General features: G+C 41.6%; 1 protein-coding gene and 1 pseudogene across 2 annotated transcripts in view; one reads left to right on the top strand and one right to left on the bottom strand.

The window, feature by feature from the left end:
- The first annotated feature begins 734 nt into the window (after window positions 1–734).
- Window positions 735–25,582, top strand: part of Ugt8 (UDP glycosyltransferase 8) — a 72,731-nt gene continuing 47,883 nt past the window's right edge. The window contains exon 1 of one of the 2 annotated variants that reach the window (XM_028859121.2): window positions 735–913. The gene's annotated coding sequence lies outside the window, so the exon portion shown is untranslated. Of the gene's footprint in view, window positions 991–25,582 lie in introns of both variants that reach the window. The other variant, XM_028859120.2, reaches the window with a different exon arrangement.
- On the bottom strand, window positions 22,010–23,352 carry LOC114684610 (annotated as a pseudogene).

The following is a 25,582-nucleotide window of genomic DNA, read 5'->3' as shown; positions in this document are numbered from 1 at the left end:
GCGTGCTATTGACCCTCAAAGGGCTTGGCCACCAGTGTCTGGGGCTCTGGAGGCCACAAGCTCCTTGGGAAATGTTGCTTCCTGACCTGGAAGCCAACTTGGCAGACAAGACTGCTAGCAAACACTGTCCGTCAGAATAAGGAAGCCAGACCCAACCAGGCAAAACTTTAAAAGGCCCTTTCATGAGAAGCCCCAGTTGGCTTTTTCCAGTCACCGGAGGCCCGCGTTTTTCTGCGCTGGGCCACGTGTGCGCAGGCGTGCGGCAGTCAGCGAGCGCTCAGACCCACCACTCTCCTCACCGAGCGACTCTCTCAGGCGCGCCGCCGACAGGAAGTGGAGGGGGCGAGCGCCGGCGCCCCGCAGGCACCGCTCCTCTCCAGCTTCTGAGGGGAAAGAGAAAAAACAAAACAAACAACAAAAAAAGGCGGGAGGACGAGGAGCAGCCGGAGCGGGCGCAAGGCGCGCTTCGAGGGGAAGACCTTGCGGCGGCAGGTGCAAGCCCCGCAGCCGCAGCATCTCCGCTCGCCGTCGGGGCGCGCGCGCATCGGGCGTCCCCGGGCCGAGGCCGGGAGAGGTTCGAGCGGCGGCCCCGGGGGCGCGGAGGCGGGGGCGCGCGCGCGGGCTTGAGCGCGCTCCGGCTCCCTAGCGGCGCGCCGGCTGGGGAGGGGAGGGGAGGGGAGGGGAGGGGGCGGGGCGCGCGGGGCTCGGCGGCGGCGGCGGCGGAGGAGGCAGGCGCGCTGCGGCCCGAGGGCACGGTGGAGCATCGCTCGCACGCCCCGGAGCGCCCGTCTTAAGCCCGGCTGGCGCGCTGCAGCCTCCCTCAGGGCTAGCCTCGGCAGGCAGGGGCAGGCGCTCGCTCGCTCGCACTGCACTCCCAAGTCCGGCGCGGCGCGGCGGGCGGCCGAAGGACGCGGTAAGCGGCGGCGGGCGTCTGCAGGGACCCACGGGGCACGGAGGGCTCGGGATCCCCCGGACGGGTGCGCTCCCGAGGTGAGGGAGGGAAGGGAGGGACGGCCCCCGGCTGAGGCGGCCCGACGCGGGGCTCTGTGGGGAGAGAGAGAGAGAGCTCAGGTTTGTCCCCACTGAGGTGGTGTCCCCGCGGCGGCGGGCGGGTGAAGGGGGCGCCTCTCCAGACGCAGGACCTTGCGCCGGGACCCGGGGCAGGATCTCCGGGTCCCCGCGGAAGGTGCCCGACGGGGGTGCCTTGGGGAAGGGGGCGGCCCCCGGCTGCGCGCACAGGCGCGGGACCTTTGGGTGACCGCAGCGGTGGACGGAGACTGTGCGGTCGCGCGTGGCCCCGCGGGGGGAGGCGGACGCGAGTGCGGGGCCGGTTCAGGAGGTGAGAAAGCTGCGGGAGGGAGGGTGGGAGGGAGGGCACGGAGGGTTTGGCGACTGTGGAGGTGCGGCGGGGCCCGGGATGGATGGATGCTGCGGGGGTTGCAGGAGGAAACGCATCGCCGGCCGAGCGCTGGGCTCGCACGGATGCAGTGCGTCCGGGCAAAAGGACGCTCAGAGGTGTCTCCAGTCAGGACCCGATCCGTGTGCTCCAAGGCATTGAGTGTGCAGGGTTAGGAAGTTGGGGACTTAGACTTTGTCACTCTGCCACACTTAGGGACAGGATGGCTGCGGTGCCTGTGTTGGGACCAGCCCTCAGCATCTTTTCGAGTGCTGAAGGACGTGAAGGGACAGAGGCAGAAAAGTGCTCCCAGTTCCGAAAATTAATGGAGGTGGAAACTCTGGGTTGCGTTGCGGTCACAAGGGAAGAAAAGGGTGACTTTCTTAATCCTCACCTTATCTGGAAACCACTATTGTGATACAGTGTCAGGACTAGTCACAGGCTTCTGTTTCACGCGATTGCCTTCAGAAAAGGTTCAAAGAAAAGCACTAAGGTTTTTGGTCATTTTAGGCTGTCACCTTGTACAACTGTTGTTTGTTTGCGTTTTCAAAACTAATGACAAGAATGTGTGGCAGTTTGCCTGGATGCCAAATATGCCGCTAGTTCTATCTATAATCCCACGTTCCCCCAAACAAATTCCTTCATTCCTTCTTGGATGTAGACTTCCTTAACCCATGTGCCCAGACCAAAAAAAAAAAAAAAAAGAAAGGCACTGTTTAAAAAAGGCTAGAAAGTCTTCCTTAATTATTCTAATAGCATTACCAGTCACACATTGTCCCTAGGCTTTTTTTTAAATTATTAATTAACTGAAAAAAAATCATACCCTTAAGTGTATGGTGAGGAAGAGCAGAACTTTATGTTAATCAAATTAAATGTGAGTTTGCAGTTTAACTTTTCCTGAAGAAACTATTTCTTGCCAGCTTGAAGTGCTTGATCTGACCATGTCTGTCCAACAACTCTTAAATCTTCCAGATAGTGTTAGAGAGAACGACGGATTTACATGCCACCGGCAAGGTTAAATGCACATCTAGTGTGGTGTGATCTAGCGTTACAGGAACATTTTTAAACTGTGAGGAAGCAGTGTCGACGTTTAGAACAACAGCCCAGCTTTGCTGGGCATATCTGAGCAACTGGGCCTTCTACTGGCCAGTCTTCTGCTTTTTTCTGCCACAGAGATCTGAGCTCTTTGAGTCTAAGCTTTACAGTTTTGTGTTCGTACTGATACTTAGAATACTTGTTATAATAAACAAATTCAATAAATATATTTCATGACAAGATTTTGTAAGTTTTTTTTTTTGATGAGTTGTTTGATAGTTAACATTTCTAGTCATTTAAACTGGGATATTTCAAGGTACCCGCGTGAGCAGTCTTGAGTTTAGTTATCATTTAAATATTGCTGTAAAACTTACCCTCAATTCTCAGACTCTGTTTTAAAATAATTTATGGACCTGCATCTCAAACAATCCAGATTTTTTATTAATTAATTCTTAGTACACCTGAAAATTGCTGACACACACAAACCATGGCTACTTTTGCCTGCTTATGCAATATATATTATACTGACAACATGTGAGTTGGTGCTTACTTTCTGGGTAGTTCACCCTATATTAATCACCAAAAAAGCTAGCCATTAAAATAAGCAGTTTATAAACCTTCTTCAGAATTTTTGGGTATGCTTTTTTTTGTGTGTGGTGTCTGGGTTATAAGTATGAATCTATAAAGGATTCAAGAATGCCATTTGTTGAGGTGTAGGGGACTATTTTTGTTTATAGTTTATGATCTCTGCCTGCCTGGTTGAAGTACTAGAATGGAGACAGAGGTACCATTCTTCTTTATGTGTTTTGTCTGGGTTTCCTTTCTGTTATCAGCTATCACTTTCTGCTGTCAGGCTGGGAGCGGGTCCTGATGCTGTATCCATCTGTTTTCTTTTTCTTTTTTTCTGCCCTAGTGAAGTGATGTATCCATTGCCATGTACAAAGCCTGTAGATTCTGTGACAGACAATTTTTGTTCATGTGCTCTTTGCTGTACTACGGGCTGAAAGGTTGTGACTCTCAGAAGAGTGACTGTATATGCAAGGTTTTAATGTGTTTATATACAGACAATTTTGTATGAGAGGTCCTTAAAAGAGTGTCTTCACTTTTGAGGATTTGGCTTTTTTTTTTTTTTTTTTTTTTTTTTAACCGAATCAGACCCTTTAAAAATGTTTACTTTTCTTGTGTGGGCTTAGGTTATTTATGCACCTCTTTCTGTCAGTGAAACTCATTAACCTGGTGTAGTGTTAATAGTCCCCTATCCTGGAAGCTAAGTAAAAGTGTAATTTGATAATCCTGCTAACCATACTGGATGCTTGTTCAATTATTTAAATGTTACTTTGCATACCTGTCTGAGGAGGAGCTACATAATCAAATCAGTTTGAGGAAAGTCTATTAGTCTTTAAAATTGTGTTAGTCATATATTCTTAATCTGAAGCATTTCATGAACATATATTTTTTCCTCTAACAGGTATTTATTAACAGCATACCAGTTGCCAGTCTCTGTGCACTGAGATTATGCAAACAATTCTAACTAAGGTAGTTTCTGGGTCTAAGAGGGAAACTTGGTGCTGTGTGATCTAGAGCTATAGGAACCTTTTTTTTTTTTTTAATTATGGGGAAGCACAGTGCCTTGGCATTTAAACAACAGCTCAATACACTATAACATGTTTTGCACATCTGAGACAAAACAAGAAACTAATATTAATGAAATAGAAGAGCACTGCTGTTTAAGTGCTGTGGTAGAAGTGTGATCCCAGTGCCTGAGTAGGGATTTGTGAATGGCTAGTTATCAATTCAAGAAGACTTTCAAGGATTCCTGGAAGGTGACATAAAATCAAGGTTAGCAGAAATAAGATCCTGGATGTTTGTTTACCATCCTGAGGGTTATCTCCCTCTATGCAGAGTTGATTTTAAAAGAGGTGTGATGTGCTGAGAGGTCAGCTTTCACAGCAGTCTAGAAGGATGGCTCTCAGAAATCTGAGACAGGAACAGCTTTTATGTATTGGGATGACCTTGATAAGAGGACTTAATATACAAGTGTTACTTGAGTGAAGAAAAGGGAGTACCAAGGTAACTTAAGTGGTAGAGTCTATAAGAGCAGGAGATGGGTGTGCAGGTGGAATACAGAAATTTAAGAGACTGAGATTTGAGAAGTCAAGGTGTCAGGTTCAGGTTGGGGCACACAGAACCTGAAGTGGTGTGGAAAGTTCATTAGAGATGTGTATGCAGTAAGTCATGTCACAAAGTTTTGTGAAGAGAGGGCCTAGGTTAGATAGTAAATAGCTAGATTAGTGGATGGATGCAGGGATGACAGTTGTAGCATGTTGCATAATTTTAAACATTGAAAGTTGATGGGCTTACCAGGAAAGGTGCCAAGAGTTAGGAAAATAGACAACTGGGGAAATCCTAAAATTTCCAACTGGATTGAGAAATAGAGACCAACAAAAAATGAGATCTTGGAAAGCAACAGGGCGGGGCAGAATGAGGGGAAAGGAGAGACTTTCAAGAAGTGAGCCATTGGGTGGTGAATGGAGGAGCGTTAGACAGTCCTGCTCTACATTCACTCAGGTAAATCCTGTGTCCTGGGGATGGCAGTTCATTTTCTAGCCTTAGTCTGCAAAACAGGGAACAAAGCAAGTGTTTTACAAGGCTTCTGTGAGATCAAAGATGATAGATAGGCTTAAGTACAGCATTTAGAAGGTTACCTGTTTGTTGCTAATATATAGGAGCAGCTTTAATGAAAACAGACCTTGGATTTGTGATTAGAAGACTCAGAGTGAATTTTAGTTCCCAAAGTGCAAGCTGGCAGGGTCTAGAGGTTATTTCAAAAACATTTATGAGGTGATCCAATTGTAGTGCTTTGCTTGGGAAGCCAATAGATTAGCAGATATTGAAAAATGTGAAGGGAGCAGAGAAGCCAGCTCATCCAAGTCCTAGAAGAGAGGAAAGGAGTTGCCTCCAGAGTTCTAGGGGGATGCTGAGTTCCCAGAACAGCCTCTGCTCCAGCTGAACTGTGTTTAAACATCAACTATCCCTCAAACCGATGTTATCTTGGTATTCTAAGTATGCTTTGGACGATCCCACAAGGTATTGATTGTTCATTTTAATAGAGTCTGAAACAGAAACAAAACTGAAGATAGATATCAAAACTTAAACTATTTCCATCAGTTGCTGAGTGAAGCCACTCTGAGGCATCAATCTATGAGTATAGCAGAATATCACTAGGAATCATTTTCATTGACTTTTGTTCCCATTCCTTTTTGACTCTATCCTAGGTCTCTGGGGTATTCCACCTCTGGGTCCTGGCACTCAGGGGTGAGCTCCCCCTCAGGGTATGGGTCTCCACCAGTGCCAGTCATTAGTTGGTCACTCCCACAATTTCTGAGCCATCTTTCCCCCAGCCCATCTTGTAGGCAGTACAATTTGTAAGGGTTTGTGGCCAGGTTGATGTCCCAGTACTTCCCCTAGAAGTATTGCCTGGTTACAGGAGATAACTTGTTCAGGTTCAATATCCCCTATTTTTAGGAGTCTTAGCTAGGGTCTCCCTCAAAGATTCCTGATAATTTCCATTGCTCTAGGTTTCTCACTCATCCTGGGGATGCACCCAGCTTCCAGTTTTCTCTCCCAGAACTCTCCCCCACCCCAACCTGATCTCTCCTGTTCCCATTCCCAGCCCTTTTTCCCAGCCCTCTCCCCTCTTCCATTGGCAATGTCTGTTCTATTTCTCCATCACAGTGAGATTCATGAGTCCCTACCTTGAGCCCTCTTTGTTACTTAGCTTCTCTGGGTCTGTGGGTTGTAGCATGGTTCTCCTTTACTTACAGCTAATATCCACTGATGAGTGAGTGAGTACATACCAGCTATTGATGGAAACAGATGCAGAGACCCACAGCCAAACATTAGGCAGATCTTGGGGAATCCTGCCGAAGAGAAGGAGGAAGGATTGGAGGAGCCAGTGGAGGTGTCAAGGGCACCACAAGAACACCCACAGAGCCAGCTAACCTGGGTTGATAGAAGCTCACAGTGATTAAACAGACAACCAGGGAGCCTGCATGGGGACTGACCTATGTCCTCTGCATATACGTGACAGCAGTGTAGCTTGGTCTTCATTGTGGGACTTTTAACAGTGGGAGCAGGGTCTTTTTCTGACTGTGTTGCCTGCTTTTGGGACCCTTTCCTCCTATTGGATTTCCTCATCCAGCCTTAATTGAAGAGGAGGTGCCTAGTCTCACTGCAACTTGATATACTATGGCTGGCTGATATCCATGGGAGGCCTGCCTGTATCTGAGGAGAAACAAGTAGAGGAGGAGTGGAATGGAGGGGGCTGGGAAGAAGGGAGGGAAGAACAACTTTGATTGGAATGTAAAAATAAAACAAACAAAACTTAACAAACTAATGTTGTATTAAATGTTTCAGAAGACATTTCCCAGTTATCCAGGGCCTTAAACTCAGTGTTGTGAACAAGTTATGATCAACCTGTACAGCAATGAAAGGGTGATCATGGAGTTTATTTTCTTTCCCCTCCTCTCCTGAAGTTTATTATAGTAATGTATAAATATCCTAACTAGAATATTTTAAGAGTAAAATAATGTTAACATATATGAATTGTTTGGCAACCATCCCATACCTGGACACTGTACATGTTGTTTATATATTAGTTGAAAGGCATTATTGTGATTGGTTGGTTATATGTAATTGTGTTTAGCTCAAGTGAGTAAGTCTATTAGTCCATCACATCTATGGCTAATTCACACTTTTTTTGTATAGCACTCCCAGTAGTACATGGCTTTAGGACAGGTAAGAATTTACTGAAAAAATGAAATTCAATGTTTAACAATTTAAATGTGAAATGCAATTTGTTATACTGATGGCTTTGGGAGACTGTAACAATACTTCCTGTTATCAGTATCTCTCTTTGGCAGAGTTGACTTTCTGTGATTTTTTTTCCACTCTGTTTACTTATAGTACATGGTCCTATTACTTGCAAAGCATAGAGAGCGGTGTGATTTCAGTTTAAGATTTTTGTTCTGTTCCATGTTGTGTGTGCATAAATCCCAGTGTTTCACACTGGATATTTATTGTCTTTCTCAATACCCTCTTAGAGAGACTGCAAGGCCAAGTTAAAATTTGTCTAGAGTGTTACATATAGAGAGGTACATTGTATTATAGGCATTGTATAATAGCCAGAACAAAAAGGCTACTTTTGAATTTATGAGTTGTAGGGTATCTAGTAAGTTTCAGGTTTGAAATCAGCTGCTGGTTTCAGCCTAGAAAGTTGCCTAAGTTTTAAAGTATTTTATTATATAGGAGGACTGCATGGGAGGAACATTTTGGAGATCTTCATTATGGTCTTCGATTATTTATGTCAACTTGTAATGCTTAAAATGTTTTCAAGATTCTAAGTCATATTTTATCATTAAGCATTGAGTATACCTTGTTTTAGTGGGAAGAAATTATGGAACTAGTATTTCTCCAAATGAGAAAAAATGCAAGTGTATGCCCAAGTATTGGAAAAGTAAAATTATTTGTACAAATTTGCTACAGTATCTGTAAGATGTTCTTTATGTTGCATAAGTTGAATCATATGTATTATAAAACTTCAAAACACCTGAAGAAAATAGGGCCAACATTTAAAATTTGTAAAAACGATTTTAAGGGCTAGGGAGATAGTTTAGGAGGGTAAAAATTTCTTCCACAAGCCTCAGTATATGAGTTTGGATCCTCAAAATGAACCTACAGTTAGACGTGGGAGCATATCTGTAATCCCATGATTCCTATGGTGAGATGGGAAGTAGAGACAAGAGAATCCCTGGATACTCACAGGCTCTCAAGCCTGGTGTGCACAGTTACAAAAATAAGAGAGTTTGTCTCAAATAAGGTGAAAAGTGAGGGTTGAAACTCCAGGTTTTTCTCTGAGCTCCACACATGTGCCCAAACTACTAGAACGCAGGCACACATACATTACACTACATATATGCATAACACACAGTTTTAAAATTATATAGTTGATATTTTTCTGTATTAATTACACACCTTATTGTATCATATACTTTTTTTCAGCTGATGGTTTAAAAGCATCTCATTTTAAATAAACTAAACTAAAGGACTTTGTTATTCAAAGCAACATCAAAGAACATCCATGGGAAGAATCCTCTTTTGAATAACCTATTTTGCAAATTCAAAGCTTTTTATTCTTCTTAAGTAGACACACAGCAGCAAAAACATGTGGACACACCTCTATAATTGAATGTAATTCAACCATCAGATGTTTTTTTACAGTCTTTTTGTGTAGCACAACTGATCTCAGATTTGTAATCCTCTAGTCTCAGCTTCCAGAATACTGTGTGTCCCCACACCTAGCTCGTTTATAAAGTTTAAACACCATTTCAAATGGGCTTTCTATTATTCTGCACCATTGCCATAATAATATTGATAATGTAGAAGAGTGTATCAAGAAGATTTTTTTTTTAATTTCTAACAATGACATAAATGAGTATGTGCTGATTCTTAGTATTCTGAAAGATCTGCCCTACACTGCAGGCATTGTACAACTTTACCTAAGAAACTTGGTCTGTGTGCTTTCCATAGCTTTATCCATTGTCCAGTTGGTCTCTCTACTGAGTAGGGTTTACAGCAAACTAGTCAAACAGGTTTGCCTGTTTATTTGACAGAGCTGGGGGAAGCAGGGAAAGTTATGGATAAAGGCTAGGCTGAGGCTGTTTTAAGGAAATTAATGCTAATCACTAACTGTTTTCTCCTGACTTTGAAAGTATGTTGAAGACATTTATAAGAATATGTCATAATAGAGATATGATTAGGATAATGGAATCTAGAAGGGGAAATGAGATGCAGTGAATAAGAACTAAGCGAGGACAACAGAGGAAGAGAAAACTTTGTTGGAACAACAAGAAAACATTCAAAGAAAAGCAGCCATGCTTCAGTGTTAGATTCTGTGCTGTTCTTTCTGTGAGCTGGCTGTGTCACAGCAAGAAACCAGAGTATTGATCTGAGGGTGAATGTAATTAAAGCAAAGGCTTGCCTGTGGCATTGGCATCCAACATGGGACCTCTCATCCCAGAGCTGAGCTATACTAGGGATATTTATGGGTAGGATATAGTTACTTTCTCTGACTCTAAACTTATCTTAGAAATGATAGTTATCTTTTAGAAAATAATAAGTTATTCACACAGATTTTTGTTTTATTTTGGAGGGTTTCTTGTATCTCAAGCTAGCTGAAACTCACTGTGTTGCAGAGGATGACATTGAACTGCTGATCCTCCAGTCTCCATCTACAGAGAGCTAGAATTAAAGGATTGTGTATAACCATGCCAAACTAGCTTTCCCCCCCCTTATCTGTAGTTCCCAAAACTGTGTGTTCTATCATTGTATTCGTGATCTGCCTCAGATCTCTGGCTAGGAGGCAGTAGAATATTACTATAAGATGATATAAAATCTCCAAGTTTTCAATTCACTTATTGAGATGACCAGTATAGTCCCTAAGACTTCAAAGTTAGGACCTCAGTTTCTTGCTGAGAGCCAGGTGCTGGAGGTATACCAGACACCTCATTTTCTGAAATCCTTCCATAGTCCTGTGGAAATTACACAATAAACACCCCACTCCCCATAGTGTCCATCCCTTTCTTTCCCTCTTGATGGAGTCTCCCACCCCTACTCTGACAGTGTTCTTCAACTGCTTTTCTGGTTATTCCTCTGTCTTTTCTGGGCATTATTTAGAACATTTTTTAAAAATTCTCAAACTTTCACTCTTTTTCTTCATTCCTTTGGAGAGGGTTATTTGTGCTTGTATACTAGATTTCTGTTTATAAATATATGGTCTGTGATCCCAGCTATGACATTTTTAATGTACTATCTCAAAGGCTTAAGAGTTCAAACTCAACTTGCATACTATGTCTGGCACCCCTGTCTGCATCAGCCAAGTGACAGACCTTGGGGTTACCTCTGAGCTTACCCTTCTTTTGTCTCGCTTATTTAGTCTAGCCTACTCTTCTATGCTTATTCTCTTAATAAAGCCCTCCCTTCTCACTGCTTGGAACTCTCATTCACCTTGTGCTGTCTCTGTGTAGTCTTCTCACTCTCAACCTTAACTTTATTACCCTCTCTCGCCTTTGCCTTTGGATCCCTTTTCATCTCTGCTTACTTGCTGCTTACCCTTCATCTTCTTTAGGGGCCATTTAACTGTGCCCCTTTTCTGAAAACACCACGTCTTTAGCCAACCTTCATGCCTACACACTGTCCAGCTGTACCCTGAATACCTTTACTAGTCTTACACCCAATAAGGTGACAGCATGTATCCCTTGAGGCATTTGCTTCAGGCCATTTCAGTTCTAAAGTGCCCTAGCTTTCTATGGAGAGGTGGATAACAAGGAGATAAATGAAGTAAGTTGAATGGGTTAGTAAAGAGAATGGGTTAGTAGAGAGAGGAAGAGAGAAACAGAGAGAGAGATTTTGGGGGTATAACCAAGGACTTTTTGTGCTTGACAAGAGTTCTACCACTGAGCTACATCCCCAGTCTTTACTCTCTCATTTCAGATATTCACCTACCCAGCTTTTGACATTCACATCACACCTCGGATTATTGTATCCTTGCATCTCTAAACGTTTCTTTGGCTTTAGCCTTTGCATATATTGATATGAGTTTGATATGAGTCTACCTTCTCCCTCTAAGGAGAGTACACATCCATATACCACCTTGGATAAACAGTTCTCACCAAAGATAACGATATTCAAACATCATTAAATGTTATTTTTAGCTCCTCACAAGGTAGTGTAAGTAGAGAATTTTCCTAGGTTTCTGTACATCTGTTGATACTTTTTGCTGTTTTCTCTCAAGGTTGATCATTCAAACTTGAAATGTTTCTTTTTTTGGATTTTGGGATTGTCTGTGGAGAAACCATAAGGGTTACCAAGACTCTGTTCCACATAGTTGGCCACAGTAGGAAGGTCTGATCTGTAGACAAGTCATGTTGCAGAACTCTTTAAAGATCACATCCATGTAGGAGTGTTTTATTTGAATTTACCTAATATTTTATCTAATAGATAAAAGTGCATTCCCAAGTCATTCTGAGGGAGACTAATACGAGAAATAGCCATAGCGGTACTTAATTGTACTTAGTGTTTGTTTCAGATTTGTGTTTGATCATGAATGTGCCCAATGTTGTGAAATAGTAGTTGGGGGTGGGTTACATATACTAGAAAGAAGAGTTGGACGCCTTCTAATTCCCTCACCTGGATGTTTTACAATAGCTGCAGATGTTGAAAATGCTACCCAGGTGGGGTGTTTTTGTTTTTTCCCCCCTCTTCCTTTATTCTAAGCTTCTCCCTTGGTAATTACCAAAATTCTTGTTCAAAATGACTCCCCTTCCATTTCTTTCTGGGCAGAGTAGTAGGAGAAGGGATGAGATTAAGGATATAGTTTAAGATTAAGACAAATTTTAATATATTTTAGCCCAGGAATAAAAAGAGAGAAGAGCATTAAATATGAAGACTATTAAAATCTATACACGTTACCTGACTATGAATCAGGAAGTTCCCATAGGAACTCAAAACAATCTAGGTTATTGCCATTGTTCTTAGTTGCCTACTATAGATAGATGACAGGACCCTATTGCTAAAGACACAACATAGTTTGATTACAGGACAGAGAAATCAAGCTGGAAGTGACTAGGAAACTCCCTCCAGTATAGCTTCCGTAGTTCTAGAAGGTACTGTGCAGGCTCCTAAGAGAAAAGACATCAGTAGTTCCATACTGGCCCCTGCAGCAACCTGCAAAGGAAGATGTGGGCACTGATACAGTAGTGGGAAGACTGGCAACTGGGTTAACCACGAGCTCTCTTGATTGGTTTCAAGGCCAGTTCCACAGGGAATTCATGCTTGTTACTGTAAATGTAGTTAAGACCTATAGTTAGGGAGGTTATAGGACCCAGGGGGAACTTACTATTGTTTTGATAAATGGTCATTTTGTTGCACTGCTTTCTAAATACTTTATGTTCATAAATTTGTGCCACTCTCAACCTTGGGCAGAGAAGCTTCTTATTGCAGTGGGTAATGGTTACTGCAGAGAGCCGTAGCTGTTCAAAGTGCTGAGAATAATGACTGCAAATGCTCAGCCATGGTTGGGGTATCTATATTAACTTCTCACCCATAAGGCTCAGAGAACAGGGTGGAAGAGGGAAGCAAGCAGAGGTAGAGAATGGGAAAGAAGGCTAAGAAATTTCCTCTGGTCATGATATGTCTGTGACCCATATGAACTTCGGCAGCTGTGGCTACCAGTTTAAGACCTGCTCAACATAAAACCAGACAAAATTCCAGAATGGATGAAGGAGGGGCTACCACAGACCATAGCTGAAGAGCTCTTGGAAGTTGATGGCTATTGTGTAGGGAGTAACTTTTCTCTGGGGAAGGGGAGTGGCCACTGCTTATGCCCAGTGGATAGCTGCACACCTGAGTACATATAGGCAATAGTAATTGAACTAAGTGGTTTTAAATGACAAAAGTGTCATGTGCCAGTAAAGGCATCGAGGGCTGTGTATCACTTACAACAGTTATCTTTTGAATAAGTGCATTTTGGAATGTTGTTACAGTGTTTTTTTTTTTTAAAGATTTATTTATTTATTATGTATACAGAAGAGGGCGCCAGATCTCATTACAGATGGTTGTGAGCCACCATGTAGTTGCTGGGAATTGAACTCAGGACCTCTGGAAGAGCAGTCGGTGCTCTTTACCGCTGAGCCATCTCTCCAGCCCCTGTTACAGTGTTTTAAACTGTGCACAAAACATAGACACAAGCTCTTCTGGATATCCTTGCTTCGTTCCTTTCTCCTTACCCTGTGTATCCTTTTGGAGATAAAGTTCTTCTCTTTCTCAAGAGTCCTTATGCCAGATCCTACTGATGGGTTTACAGGTGGGTGGTAGGGCTAAGAACATGGTCTGAGACATTTTTAGTAGTTAATGCAGCCTTTATGGACTTGAACACACACACACACACACACACACACACACACATACACACATATATATATATATGTCTATGTATATATATTTTATATATACATATGAAAATATTAAAAAATATAAATACTAAAATTATTCCACTAATCTCACTTTCTCTCTCAATATCTATATCTATATCTATATCTATATCTATATAGATGTATATATGAAGGATTTTAGTTTACTTGCCTAAATGCAATCTGGTTCCTATTACAACTCCTACTGTCTTCACCAAAGGTGAATCTTTGTGAACTAGGAATGTTAATTTCTTAGTGATTTGAGAAATTTAAGAGGTAATCCAGCCACTTATTCAACAGACAGCCAGGTGAATAGTAGAAATCTACCTTTGAATGAAAAGTATTGTAGTTTTTTTGTTTTTGTTTTTTTTAATAGTATAAGTATTGGAGGGCTTTCAATATAAATGTTTAAGTTTACTACTAAGGCTTTTCTGCTGTTTTGATTTGTGTATCCCAGAATTCAAGAAAATAATTGACCTGCTATCTGACATGCTGTAGTGACAACTTTGGAAACTCTTTACCTGTCTCGGTCATGATATACCAGAGAGGATCAGGAAAACCTGAGTGATCGTTTTGACTTTGCCAGTGACTAGCTATGGCTTGCTTGTGATGGTAGATAACTACTCATTAGGGACATTGTCCCTTTGTCAAAGGAAAGAATTTGAACTCAGTTATATTTAGTACTTAAATTAGGACTCCAATTGTTTTTTAGATGAAAATACTTTTAATCATATTTTGTGTTACTTTACATAAAATATATTAATTTCTGTGTTTAAGTATGTTTATATTAGTTTTGCAGAAGCAGTAATGACAGCAGTGATATACAAAAGATTTATATATCCGCAATGAACAAACGTCAAAACTAATATAAATATACTTAAACACACTGTGCCTCATGAAGAACCTACCCAAGTCTTTGGTCCCGGGGAACTCGCAATTTTGCTGTTTTTTAATCTAATGGTCTGCAAAGAGCTTCTCATAGTGCTTGTGCCTGAATTTTGTGATAGTAGACAAGTTTATTATTAGCTTACTAGTGAAGACTTCCACAGGATACAGAAATACATAGAATTGTGGTTTTAGGTTAATATTTGGCTGGACTACTCTTTTTAAAACTCAAAAACAATTTTGAGACAATATATGAATGTTTAGTTTGTGCCTTTCAATAATGCCATTATATTTAGTGATAGCAAATAAAGGATATTTTTAACAAGTAGAGAAAGTCCTATGCATTCCAATGCATTTCTATAACATTAAGACTTGGGTAGGTTCTTCATAAGACACAGTGAATTTCTCCGATGCTCCTTTATTAAACAGTGACTTTTATGCATCTTATTGTATATCAACAAAATCTCAATAAAAGAGTTGCAAAGCACAGTATTTTAAAAACATATAGCATGGTTTAAAAAATAAACCCTTGTCAGAAGTTTTAAACGTTAGAAAATCTTGGTTGGATAACTTAGGATCTCTTCTTTTTGTTTAAGGATGAAGTCAGAGTCAAAACAAAGAATTTCTGTGTTTTCTGGATGCTGATCAAATGATGCAGAGGCATGGAGATAATTAGTACCAAGCTGGTCAAGTCTTGGCAGAATTATAGAAAAAGAAACCTAAGTCTTTTAGGAGTGAGTGAGTGAGTGTGTGTTTGTGTGTGTGTGTGTGTGTGTGTGTGTGTGTGTGTGTGTGTGTGTACACGTGCGTGTGTGCATTTTATACCTAGGATGTGATAAACACTGAAAGTGATTTAATCACACCATTTTCTTTAATAAAAGGAACATTGTTTTACAACTATACATTTTTATCACTATCATTGATTCTCAGAAAATGGCTCTTGAGTCAGTAATTTCAGCATCACCTGTGAATTCGCTAAAATACCAGATTCCGTGGCTCATCTCAGATTTACCTTGTGAGGGCACACCCAGCAGTCTGTTTGCATAAACCCCCCATTTGCTTTTGATGCTTGCTACTTTTGAGGCTCATTAGTCTGTGATACTAGATGCCTAGTTGGTTCATATTCTCATATGGTGAAAATTTGTGATCATTTTGAGGATGAACAACTTGGCTTAGGTTTTAAGATTTTTTTGATCAACAGTTCCTTGATTAATTTTATAACTTAAACTCATGATATAGTGATTTCAGTAACTAATTGGCTGTGTAGATGAAGTCAGGTATTCTTAGTTCAGTTAATATGTTAATACGTACATACTCATTAATTCATCTAAAAATTGAGACAAATGATTGTCACTTTTTTAGACTTTGCTCTGATGCTGTCTCACAGTTACCCATTTCGGGTAGTAGTTCTCAATTTTATCACCTGTATAGCAATTGTGGAACAAAAATGTTAACTTGACCTCAGCTGGGTTTGGTGACACATGCCTTTAATCCCAGCACTCTGTAGGCAGAGGCAAGCAGATCTCTGTGAGTTCAAGGCTAGTTTGGTCTACAAAATGGGACCCAGGACAGCCAGGGCTGTTACACAGAGAAATCTTGTCTAGAAAAAAAGCAAAAACTAAAGACCAACAAAACAAAACAAAAACAAACAAACAAAAAACCTGGACCTGGTCTCTTGATTGTGTCAACAATGAAGTTTTAAAGCATCTTTAGGTTTTAAAAGCTAAAGATGTTTTAGAGCTAAACTGTAGCCGGTGCTTAAAGATTGGCTCCTTATCAAGTCAATTAAAACATTACATATTAAGTCCATTAGGTAGTCACATTATTTTCAGCACATTGTCGTTTGCATATTTGTGATTGAAAAGTAATCTGCTTCCTTGCAGGTTTGCATTGCTGACTGCTTGACCATGATCTTGTCTTGACTATTTTAGGACTGTTAGAGTGTTGGCTAAATCTTGACCTATGTGGACAGTTACTTTATATGAATACCAGCAGTCCCATGTCCCTAGGGAGCTTGTTTCAGAAATAAATAAATTCGGGATTCTCACTCCTGATCTGTCAAAGCCTAATTTGTATTTTAACATGTGCGATGAAGTTCGCATCAATTGAAGAGTCTCTGTAACCTAATTTGGAAATCAACTTGAATTCATTTCTTATTTTTAAATTTAGTACTCCATTAATTTGATCACAGTTTTATGATCATACCACCTCAATCTCCTTAAACTTAGCCTTTTTACCTCCTTTCCTCTTTTTCATGCCCCTCCCCCAGGAAGTTATTTTCCTAGCTCTTTCTAAACTTGTTCTTAAATCTAGTTTTGAGCAGGTTTTATAATAGGACGTCAAGTCCTTCCTATTTGATAGTCTCACTTGGCAGGTTAGATAATTAGTCTCAAAGAAATAAAATATTTGGTTTCATTTACAAAGATACTAATGACAGGATTTATGGATCGTGCTTTCTTTGACTTTTCTATTTCATTATAAGTCATTTAAAATTTCCATACTTCAGAAATGAGCTAACTGAAAAAGCGATCTTGGACTCTCAAATATACTTCCAAGCCAAAATCTTAATTATTCGTCGGCAACTATTTTAATTATATTTCTAAGTTGATCTTGATATATTTTACTAGGAAATTCCATTTAGTAATACACTACCAACATAAATTAACATAGGATTTGTGAAATGAATTAGATGAGAGGGAAAACCCAGTCCTAAAAGGAATGACAGTGAACAGGATGGCCGCATGTTCACTACAGGCATAGTTCTAAAAGCATTATTCATGTAGAGATGGTAGGTAATTTTAGCAGGAAGAAGCTTGTAAATGTTTTGAGATTGTTCAGCTGCTTCTTCTGTGTCCCTAAGGATCGAGGCTGTACAGTGTGCTTTTCTGAATTCTCCAAAGAGATATGCTTTACCTCAGGTCTTGCTAGTTTACACCACAGTTTCTTCCGTGTATCACTTGTATAACTCTGCAGTGAAGTGTTAGGTGCTAGATTCTTACCAGTTAGTGTGGTGGTGAATGACAAAGAAATCTTCAGCTGGTTTTTTAAAATACACATTCTTTTCTACCCAAGTCACAGGCTATTTGCTGAAGAGACCTTGGAATCTGCATTTTTGCTTAACATTTGAAGTGAGTCTTTTGGGCCCTAAAATTTGAAGATAATTTCATAGATGACTAAATTTTGTCTTTTATTATTTCTTAGGATATGAAATTTCATTTATTACTATTACTCATCATCATTTTCATTTTGAGACAGGGTCTCATTCTGTACCTAGGCTAGCTAGGAGTTCATAGTGATCCCCCTACCTCAGCCTCCTGAATGCTAGTGTTCCAAACGATCAAGTCCAACTTTGAAGTTTTAAATAGCTAAATTTATCATGATTAGGCATAAATGGGTTTGAGGTCCCGGGTGCAGTGTTTGTTGATATCTATTTTGTCCTATTTTTGTGTCTTCTCTCTAGCCTTACTTTTGTTTTTCCTTCTGCTTGATGGTTGAGGAGAAACTCTTATGTGGACAGGGGCCAGCTATTACTGATAAAGGAGAAGGGTTGAGTTTCTCATTACAGCTTTGCCACCCGTAGTGCAGATGTTAGGAAGAGGATAACGGTGGCTGATTAGACTGAGGAGTGTGAGTGTGCCTAGCTTGGGATGTTCAAAAGCATCAGCCATTCTGCATTCCTTATGACCTTTTTTGAAGGTATTGCTAATGGTTAATATCTTTTTGTATTTCATTTATATAAAGCAAAATCTACTTGTTTGTAGTACTCCCAAACAGCTATATCAGTCTCACTTCCTATGATGGAATATGTTAGTATAAGTAATAATACCATATGAAAATAATATTTTCATCATGACTTTTCAAATTAGTTGTTAGTCACAGGTAATTTTTTTTCCCTTTTAAAAATGATTGCGTTAGAAATTTTGACTAGAAACTTCTGACGGGGAGACTCAAATGAATTATTTTTTAAATTTGTAAAATAGGCCAGGCGGTAGTGGTGCACGCCTTTAATCCCAGCACTTGGGAGGCAGAGCCAGGTGGATCTCTGTGAGTTCGAGGCCAGTCTGGTCTACAGGTCGAGATCCAGGACAGGACCAAAACTACAAGAGAAACCCTGTCTTGAAAAACAAAACAAAACAAAACAAAAAAACCCAAAAAACAAAAAACAAAATTTGTAAAATAGACTACATTATTCCTTTTCACTCAGAATTTTTGTCTCATATTTGTAGGTAAACTGCATACCTGAAGATTATGTGCAAACCTGAAAATTTTGTGCAAACAAGCACAGAAATGTTTTTGTTGTTGTTTTGTTTTCTGAGTAAATCAAAACCAAAAACTTAGTAAAGTGGTAGATTTTGAAAATCTTCTTATCTAGTCACTAACTTCTAATGGTTATCCTGAATTTTGTTAGTGGATGATAGTCCAGTTAGTTCCCAGTACTGGGCACACTTTATCATTTCAGTTTTATGTTATTTTTGTGTGTATAGGTGTCTTCTCTGCATCTTTGTCTATGCACCACATGCATGCATGGTGTATAGAAAGTTAGGAGAGGGTGTCAGACTCCCTTTGACCAGAGTTACAGATGCTTGTGAGCTGCCGTGTGGGGTCTAGGAATCAAACCTGGGTCCTTTGGAAGTTCAAGCAGTGCACTTAACCACTGAGCTATCTCCAGATCCCCCTCTCTTCCCCACCTCTTTTTCTTTAAGGTGGGAAAAAAAAAACTGAAAGCTAACTGAAAACAGGGGAGCATACTTTTCTAAATGGTATGTTCTCTTCCAACCCCAAGCTGAGAATTCTGCTCCTAGTCTATGAAAGGATTTTTACTTTCAGTGGCTTATTTGCAAACTTCTAGTCATAATTTACTTTAGGACACCAGGTATTGCTTTCATGGGAAAGTAGTAGCCATAGAAGTACAGCTGCATTTGACCGTGTGTGTGTGTGTGTGTGTGTGTGTGTGTGTGTGTGTGTGTGTGTGTGTGTGTGTGTCTGTGTCTGAATTGGGTGCATGAATGCATGTGTGAACTTTTGACCTTTCATTATATAGTGGGATAAAGTGGATTAATTTCCTAGGTGTTAGCTTTTGTCAGGGTTTTTACCTTTTCAGGCTTGTTTCATAAAGTAGAAGCAACAGTCTTAGTGTAAGTGAAGTAATGCTTTCAAGTCTCAGGAGCAGAAAAAGGAACTCTAAGGTCAAAGCTATGAGGTGAGCCACTTGCTTGATTTGTTCAGGAATTTTGCATTTGTAGCGTTGAAATGCCCACCCTTTGGGAAATCCCTCAATTCTGGGAAGACCATGGTGATTCATTATCCTGGTGCTATAGGCAGAGATGGTACAGTGGCTCAGTTCAGGTAGTTTAGCTGCTCATAAACAGTAATCTGGCATAAACATGGAGGAATGGCATTTCTGGCTCCAAGCATCTTTGTGGCTACAACTTTCTGGGTCTACTCTTTGCAATGCATGGCCTGGAGTGTTAATAATTGCCACAGTCTCACACCAGCTATGAGGTATGTAAGAGTGACTATTAGGGCAAAAATTATGCACACAGCATTTCTCCTCTTGTAACCAGAGCTTTTAGGGCTGAAGCTTGGACTCAGCCACCAGTCCCCATATACCAGTTAAAGAGACAGAAATTTGTAGCACGAATTTTTAGGAGGTCTTAATATAAACAAACGTAGAGCCAGATATTGGGGTGAATGCTGGACGATCAGAGAAGCAGAACAAGCCACAGCTTCCTCACCTCACCAATTCCTCAGCTGATCCTGTTTCCTCAGACTGGAAGCTTCTGAGTCCTCATCTAAATGGATCTCAGCTGAACTGTGCTGCTCAAAAGCCTAAAAGCTTAACCAGCTCTAGTTCCTTGTCCTCATGACTTAAATACCTTTCTGCTTTCTGCTATCACATCCTGAGACTAAAGGCTCTTGTTACCATGCCTGGCTGTTTCCAGTGTGTCTTTGAACTCACAGAGATCCAGGTGGATCTCTGCCTCTGGAATGCTAGGATTAAAGGCGTGAGTGCCACCATTTTCTGACCTCTCTATCTAGTGGCTGTTCTGTTCTCTGACCCCAGATGAGTTTATTAGGGTGCACAATATTTGGGGGAACACAATATCACCACAGAAATTAAAAGCAGAGATATGTTCAGTGTGGCCATGTTGGGAAGAGGAACTAAAAAAGGGGTTAAATGACCCTAAGTCCTTTTTGAGGAAACTTATTGGAGCATTAGGTTTAGAGGAGGAAGTTCTTACTTAACATCATCTCTGATCAGGTCTTGAAAAGTAATCTCAGACAGAATTCTTTGCTGGAGGGGTTGTGGGGGTTTCAGATGGCTAGTTCCATTCCAGGGGCAGGCTGTCAGTCCTAGACAACAATTACCCTCATTTTATTTTAGAGGGGGTCTTTATTTTATACAGGAATAAAGTGACCCAAGGATAACACCTTAAGCCAAAATAAAGGAGAGAGACCAAACTGTGGCAAGAATGTTAGCCTTTCATCCTGCTTCAGTACCTATGTGCCCCAGTGAGGAGGAGTCAGTGCTTTTTAACTAGAGGTTTCTAGGCTCCTGCCTTACTCCATCTCCTTCTCCTGTAGGAGAACTTATTTATGTGACTGAAACTAGATGCTGGCAATGTTCTCTTTCATCTTTTTGGCCATGAACCAAGTTGAAGGAGAGGACGTTACCCTTGAAAAGAACAGAAGCCACAGTCACCTTCTCATGCCTTAGCATCTAGCATATCACAGAATTTCTTTAGTGCATTTAGTGCTGTTGTGATTGAGTGTAATGGTAGTTCTCTTAGTTGTTTATAACAGTGCTGTGATTATTGGGGTTACCTAAGGAAGAAAAATGGAACCTCCAAACTCAAGGAAAAACTCTTAATTGTCAATAGCAGTGTGACTACTGGCTAGGGAACCTGCTCTCCACTGCCTCACTGCCTTAGAGTTCTCTTCAGAAATATTTATTCATGTGAGGCTGGGGTTTTTGACTGTGCCATGGAAAATAATTTCAGGACAAGTCAGTTTGAAGCAGAATTGGAATTTATCAGAAAGAAATTTTAACATCATTTAAGCACAAGGTTTAGTAGGTACCAGAGAAAGGATATGACAAGCTCAAGTGTGGGTGTGGGCTTCTGGAGAGAGGTGTTCCAGTGCCTTTAAAATAACTATGTATCATTTGAGTGGCTTCTGAAGTTGACAGTACTGCTTTACAGCCCCATTCAAACCTGCTCTGGTGTGATTGTTTGTTTGTTGTTTCACCTAATGTTAAACAAGTCACTATTCTTTGCAATATAAAATGCCAAGTGCTGTCATGTGTCACACATTGGAATTGGTGGGTCATAGTTAATCTGAAATCCTCAGACAGAGGTCTAGAATCATCAGTTCTAGTGTATGAACAAACCAATACCTACTCTAGTGTTTTGAGGAACAGAAAATGTGTAAATGCTTATAGAGAAGATGTTTAGTGTCACATCATGTTTTGTCAATAAAACTTCTACCTAGAAAGTCGTTTTTAAATGAATTTTAAATTATTATTTCTTAGTGTCTCTTACACCCAAGGCGGGGGTGGGAGGGTAGGAGGGTGGGGGGTAGTGGTGATGGTGATGATGATGGTGGTGGTGGTGGTGGTGGTGGGGTGGGTGGTATAGGAGTAGATGAAGGGAATGGAGAGGGGGGAAATACTTTCCCAAACTAAGGCAGGGAGTGGGAAAGCAACAAGTAGAGAGAGTGGAGGACACATTGTCCTTCCTCACTGTCTGGGACTGAGCCCCAGGTTTCCCCAGCCCTGGGCTCCCCATTCACTTGAAATGCTAAGATGAGGCCCAGGGCACCTGACCTTCTTACTAATATATTACATCATCACTTTTTAAGTGGATATGATGGTCGAGGGGGGTGGGTAGTTCAGTGGCACATCATCCTGCTTTTGGTACACCCCTCCAGGCAATTCTGGCCTTGAGATGGTGCTGCAGGTGATCTTCCTTGGCGAAAGCCTTGTGGCACAGGTGGCACTCATAGGGCAGGTCCACAGTGTGTAGGCACATGTGGTTCTGCAGGAAGCTGACTAGGCAATGTGGGCATGAGTAGGGGCACTCTCCTGTGGATCTTCAGCTTGTCGATCTTCAGCTTGTCATTCCTGGTGAAGCGGATACCTCAGACCTCACAGGCAAAGGCCTTCTCGACAGTGTGGGTTCTCATGTGGCATGGTAGTTTACCTGCCCTATGGATTATCTTGTGACAGACTGGGCACTCTTTGGGGAATTGTGAATGGCATTTATGCACCAGCTTGTCTTGGCCATCAGGTCAGGATCAATGGTATATTCATCTGAGCCCTCTGGCCGTAGATACTGGGGGCTCATTGCTCTGTGCTAGCTCAAAGGCTGGAGGATATACCAGCTCCTCCTCTTCTTCTTCACTCTCAAAGACCTCATAGTTCTGATACCAGTCAGGAGGTGAGGCATCACCTGTGGGAGGACTAGCTGTTCCTAAACCCACTGCTCCCACTTGGTAAGTCAAGGGATGGGTGAGTACTGTGGATGCATCAGGGACCAGATGCTTTGCTCAGACCCCCTTGGTTTGAAGAAAAGCTTTTCAGGGCTTGCATCTGTGGCAGGCAACAGGTCAAGCTGCTGGTGGTGGTGGTTGGAGGGGCTCCTGTGGAGGGCTGTCTTCACATTGGGCACATCTGAGGTTGAGGCTATGTTGGTGGCAGTGGCAAAGGCCTCCAGGTACTGTCAGGCTTGTTCACATTCACCCTCATCTGAGCTAGTGGCTTCTAGCCCACTACTTTGTAGAATTTCCATACAGGCAGCAATGACACGGGATTTCTAGTGGCCAGGTAGCTTGGAATACAGCCAGTGTGTTGGCACTGCTGGTGGTCAGTGTGGCTGTGTAGGTAAAATTCCAGCAGGGCACCCAGGGCTTCAGGCCCTACAAAGTCTGGCTCACACTCACACACAGGCTCCTGCTCATCCAGCAGCTGTCCTGCCACCCCTGTTACCATAACAGTCCTCCCACCCCCATCATGGAGATCTTGTGGAAGTAGTGGCTATAGGCAGCCAGCACAACCATATGGGTGCTGTATTCAAGATCCTGTGTCCTGATGGTGAGGTCTCATAGATGGCCCAGCTGGATCTGCTCATTGAGGCAGCTCAGGAGCTCACTGTGTGCTCTGGGAATGAAATTCCAATCAGGACATCCTCAGGACTCCCCATCAGGGCTCTCCATCCCTTCCTTTCAGCTTTCTGGAGCTGCAGAGTGACTGTTTGGGAAGAAGCCCCAACTTCCCGTCAGTACAGGGCTTGTGGCTTTGCTCTGGTTCTGGTCAGGAGGCTGAGGTCAGTGGCTCATCTCTCACTTTTGGGGGAGGGCTCCTCCTCCACCACCATTTGCCTCCTCCTGCTGCCTTGACCCCCCTGTGACATGGAGAGCCTTACATTCACCTGGCTCTCCCCCTCCAGGGCCTGCCTCACCTGTCCTTCTGTCTCCCCTGTCCTCCTGCTTGTTTTCCTCTCATTGTCCCTTCCTTCCCCCACACCTGCCACCCTCAAACTCTTCCTCCCCTTAACAAGACCCTCTGTCACTTCCTGGTTTTTCACCCCCAGCCACCCCTTCCCTCCTCCCAACAAGGACATAAGCTTACACCTCTTCCAACAGCCAGTTCCAGCAGGGAGCATGTGGGCCCTCCATCCCTTTCACCCCCTTCCTCTGAGTTCTTACTATGCTCCCTGAGCCTTTCCCAGCCGTTTCCTTTCCCTTCTTTCCTTCTGTCTCCCTTCATCTGCTACGATCCCTCTCCTTCTTCTCTTTGTACCACGGTCTCCTCCAGTCCACCTTCACCTATACAGTTGTTAATAACAGTCTTCCTAAAACACAGAGGAGTATTAGGATAAGATATTGTATAAAATACCAGAAGATAATGTGCTCAGGTGACTATGAACCAGGAGAATTTCAGCATTTGTTGCTAGCTGTGGTCCTTCCTCTTATTTACACAGGGATGCTTACAGTGCTTGTGTTTAGGTGCTCCCATGATTTTTCCATAATTGATTTTGTATTTAAGTAGAGAAACATGGTAGCTTAAATAATTTTGTTTTCCCATAGTCACTGTTTTTTATTGGAGGCATGGTAGACATTATTTCTAGAAGTTGTTTTGCCTTGAGAATGTTGATATTTCTAAATAGTAATTTTTAAATTAATGTATAGAGTCAGTAGTTTTAATTTTTTTCTTTAAGGACAGTACTCATTAGCTACCTGTAGCTGAACTATTAATACAATTTGGATTTCAGTTCTCACTCTTCCTAGCCTCATAAAACTGCTCAGTAGTTACTGGTGAGTAGAATGCCCAATAGAAAAACAGGCCTACACATTTTTCATCTCACAGAATATTTTTCTGGACAGTGCTATTCTAGGACATAAGAAGTTCATTGGAGCAAAGTATTTTATGTTATTTCTTTTAAATTTTTAGTAATGATTGAAATAATATACTAAGATAAGGAAGAGTAAGAAACACAGAGGAAGTGTTTGTTTCCATGCTACTGTTATTATTCAATTTATGATCAATTCATGGCTTTGAGTGTGGTTGAAGTACATACTAATTGTCAGTCCAGCAGAGTAGAAGAGTAGCTGTCTGCCATGGATCCATTATTAAGTAGCTCTTGGGTGTGCACAGGGCGACAGTAAACAACAGTATTGATGGCATATCTGCTTTTGCACAAGTCTCATCTCTAGAATTTATAACGTGTGTCTTGAGGTGTCCATCCATCTGGCTTTTGAGGTCCGGCACTCTAGCTGAAGGTGGAATGGAGGAAGTGTGGTCTGGGACACACTCATTCACCAAACCCTTCTTCAATATGCAGTTACTCTTCCTGGACTTTTCTTTTGAAAGTCATTCACTTGGGTGATGCCCTGAATTAACACAGTATATAACAAACAAAATGTTACATAAATACTGACTGCCAGGATATTTAGCATATGTAGTGATTAAAAAACATACTGGAGATTATTTTACCTGAGGGAAATACAATTTCTACCGAATTATTGAACTACTACTTACTTATAAGTGTGACCTCTTATTAGAAACCTTTAGTCTCAATAGGATTGTTACCACTAAATTAAAATGATTTAAGTAGCAATTGTGTACTGATATACCTGAAAATTAAAAATTGTCGCTCTTCCTGGAATTAACATTGATGTGTATTAAGAATCAGAATTTTTTAATACTGTTTCATAGATAGTGTTCAAAGAAGTACTATCA

Source organism: Peromyscus leucopus, chromosome 6 (genome assembly GCF_004664715.2).
Source record: "Peromyscus leucopus breed LL Stock chromosome 6, UCI_PerLeu_2.1, whole genome shotgun sequence".
In the NCBI taxonomy this organism is placed as follows: Eukaryota; Metazoa; Chordata; class Mammalia; order Rodentia; family Cricetidae; genus Peromyscus; species Peromyscus leucopus.
Note: the sequence above shows the minus strand (reverse complement) of the source record. Positions and strands in the feature narration are given on the sequence as shown.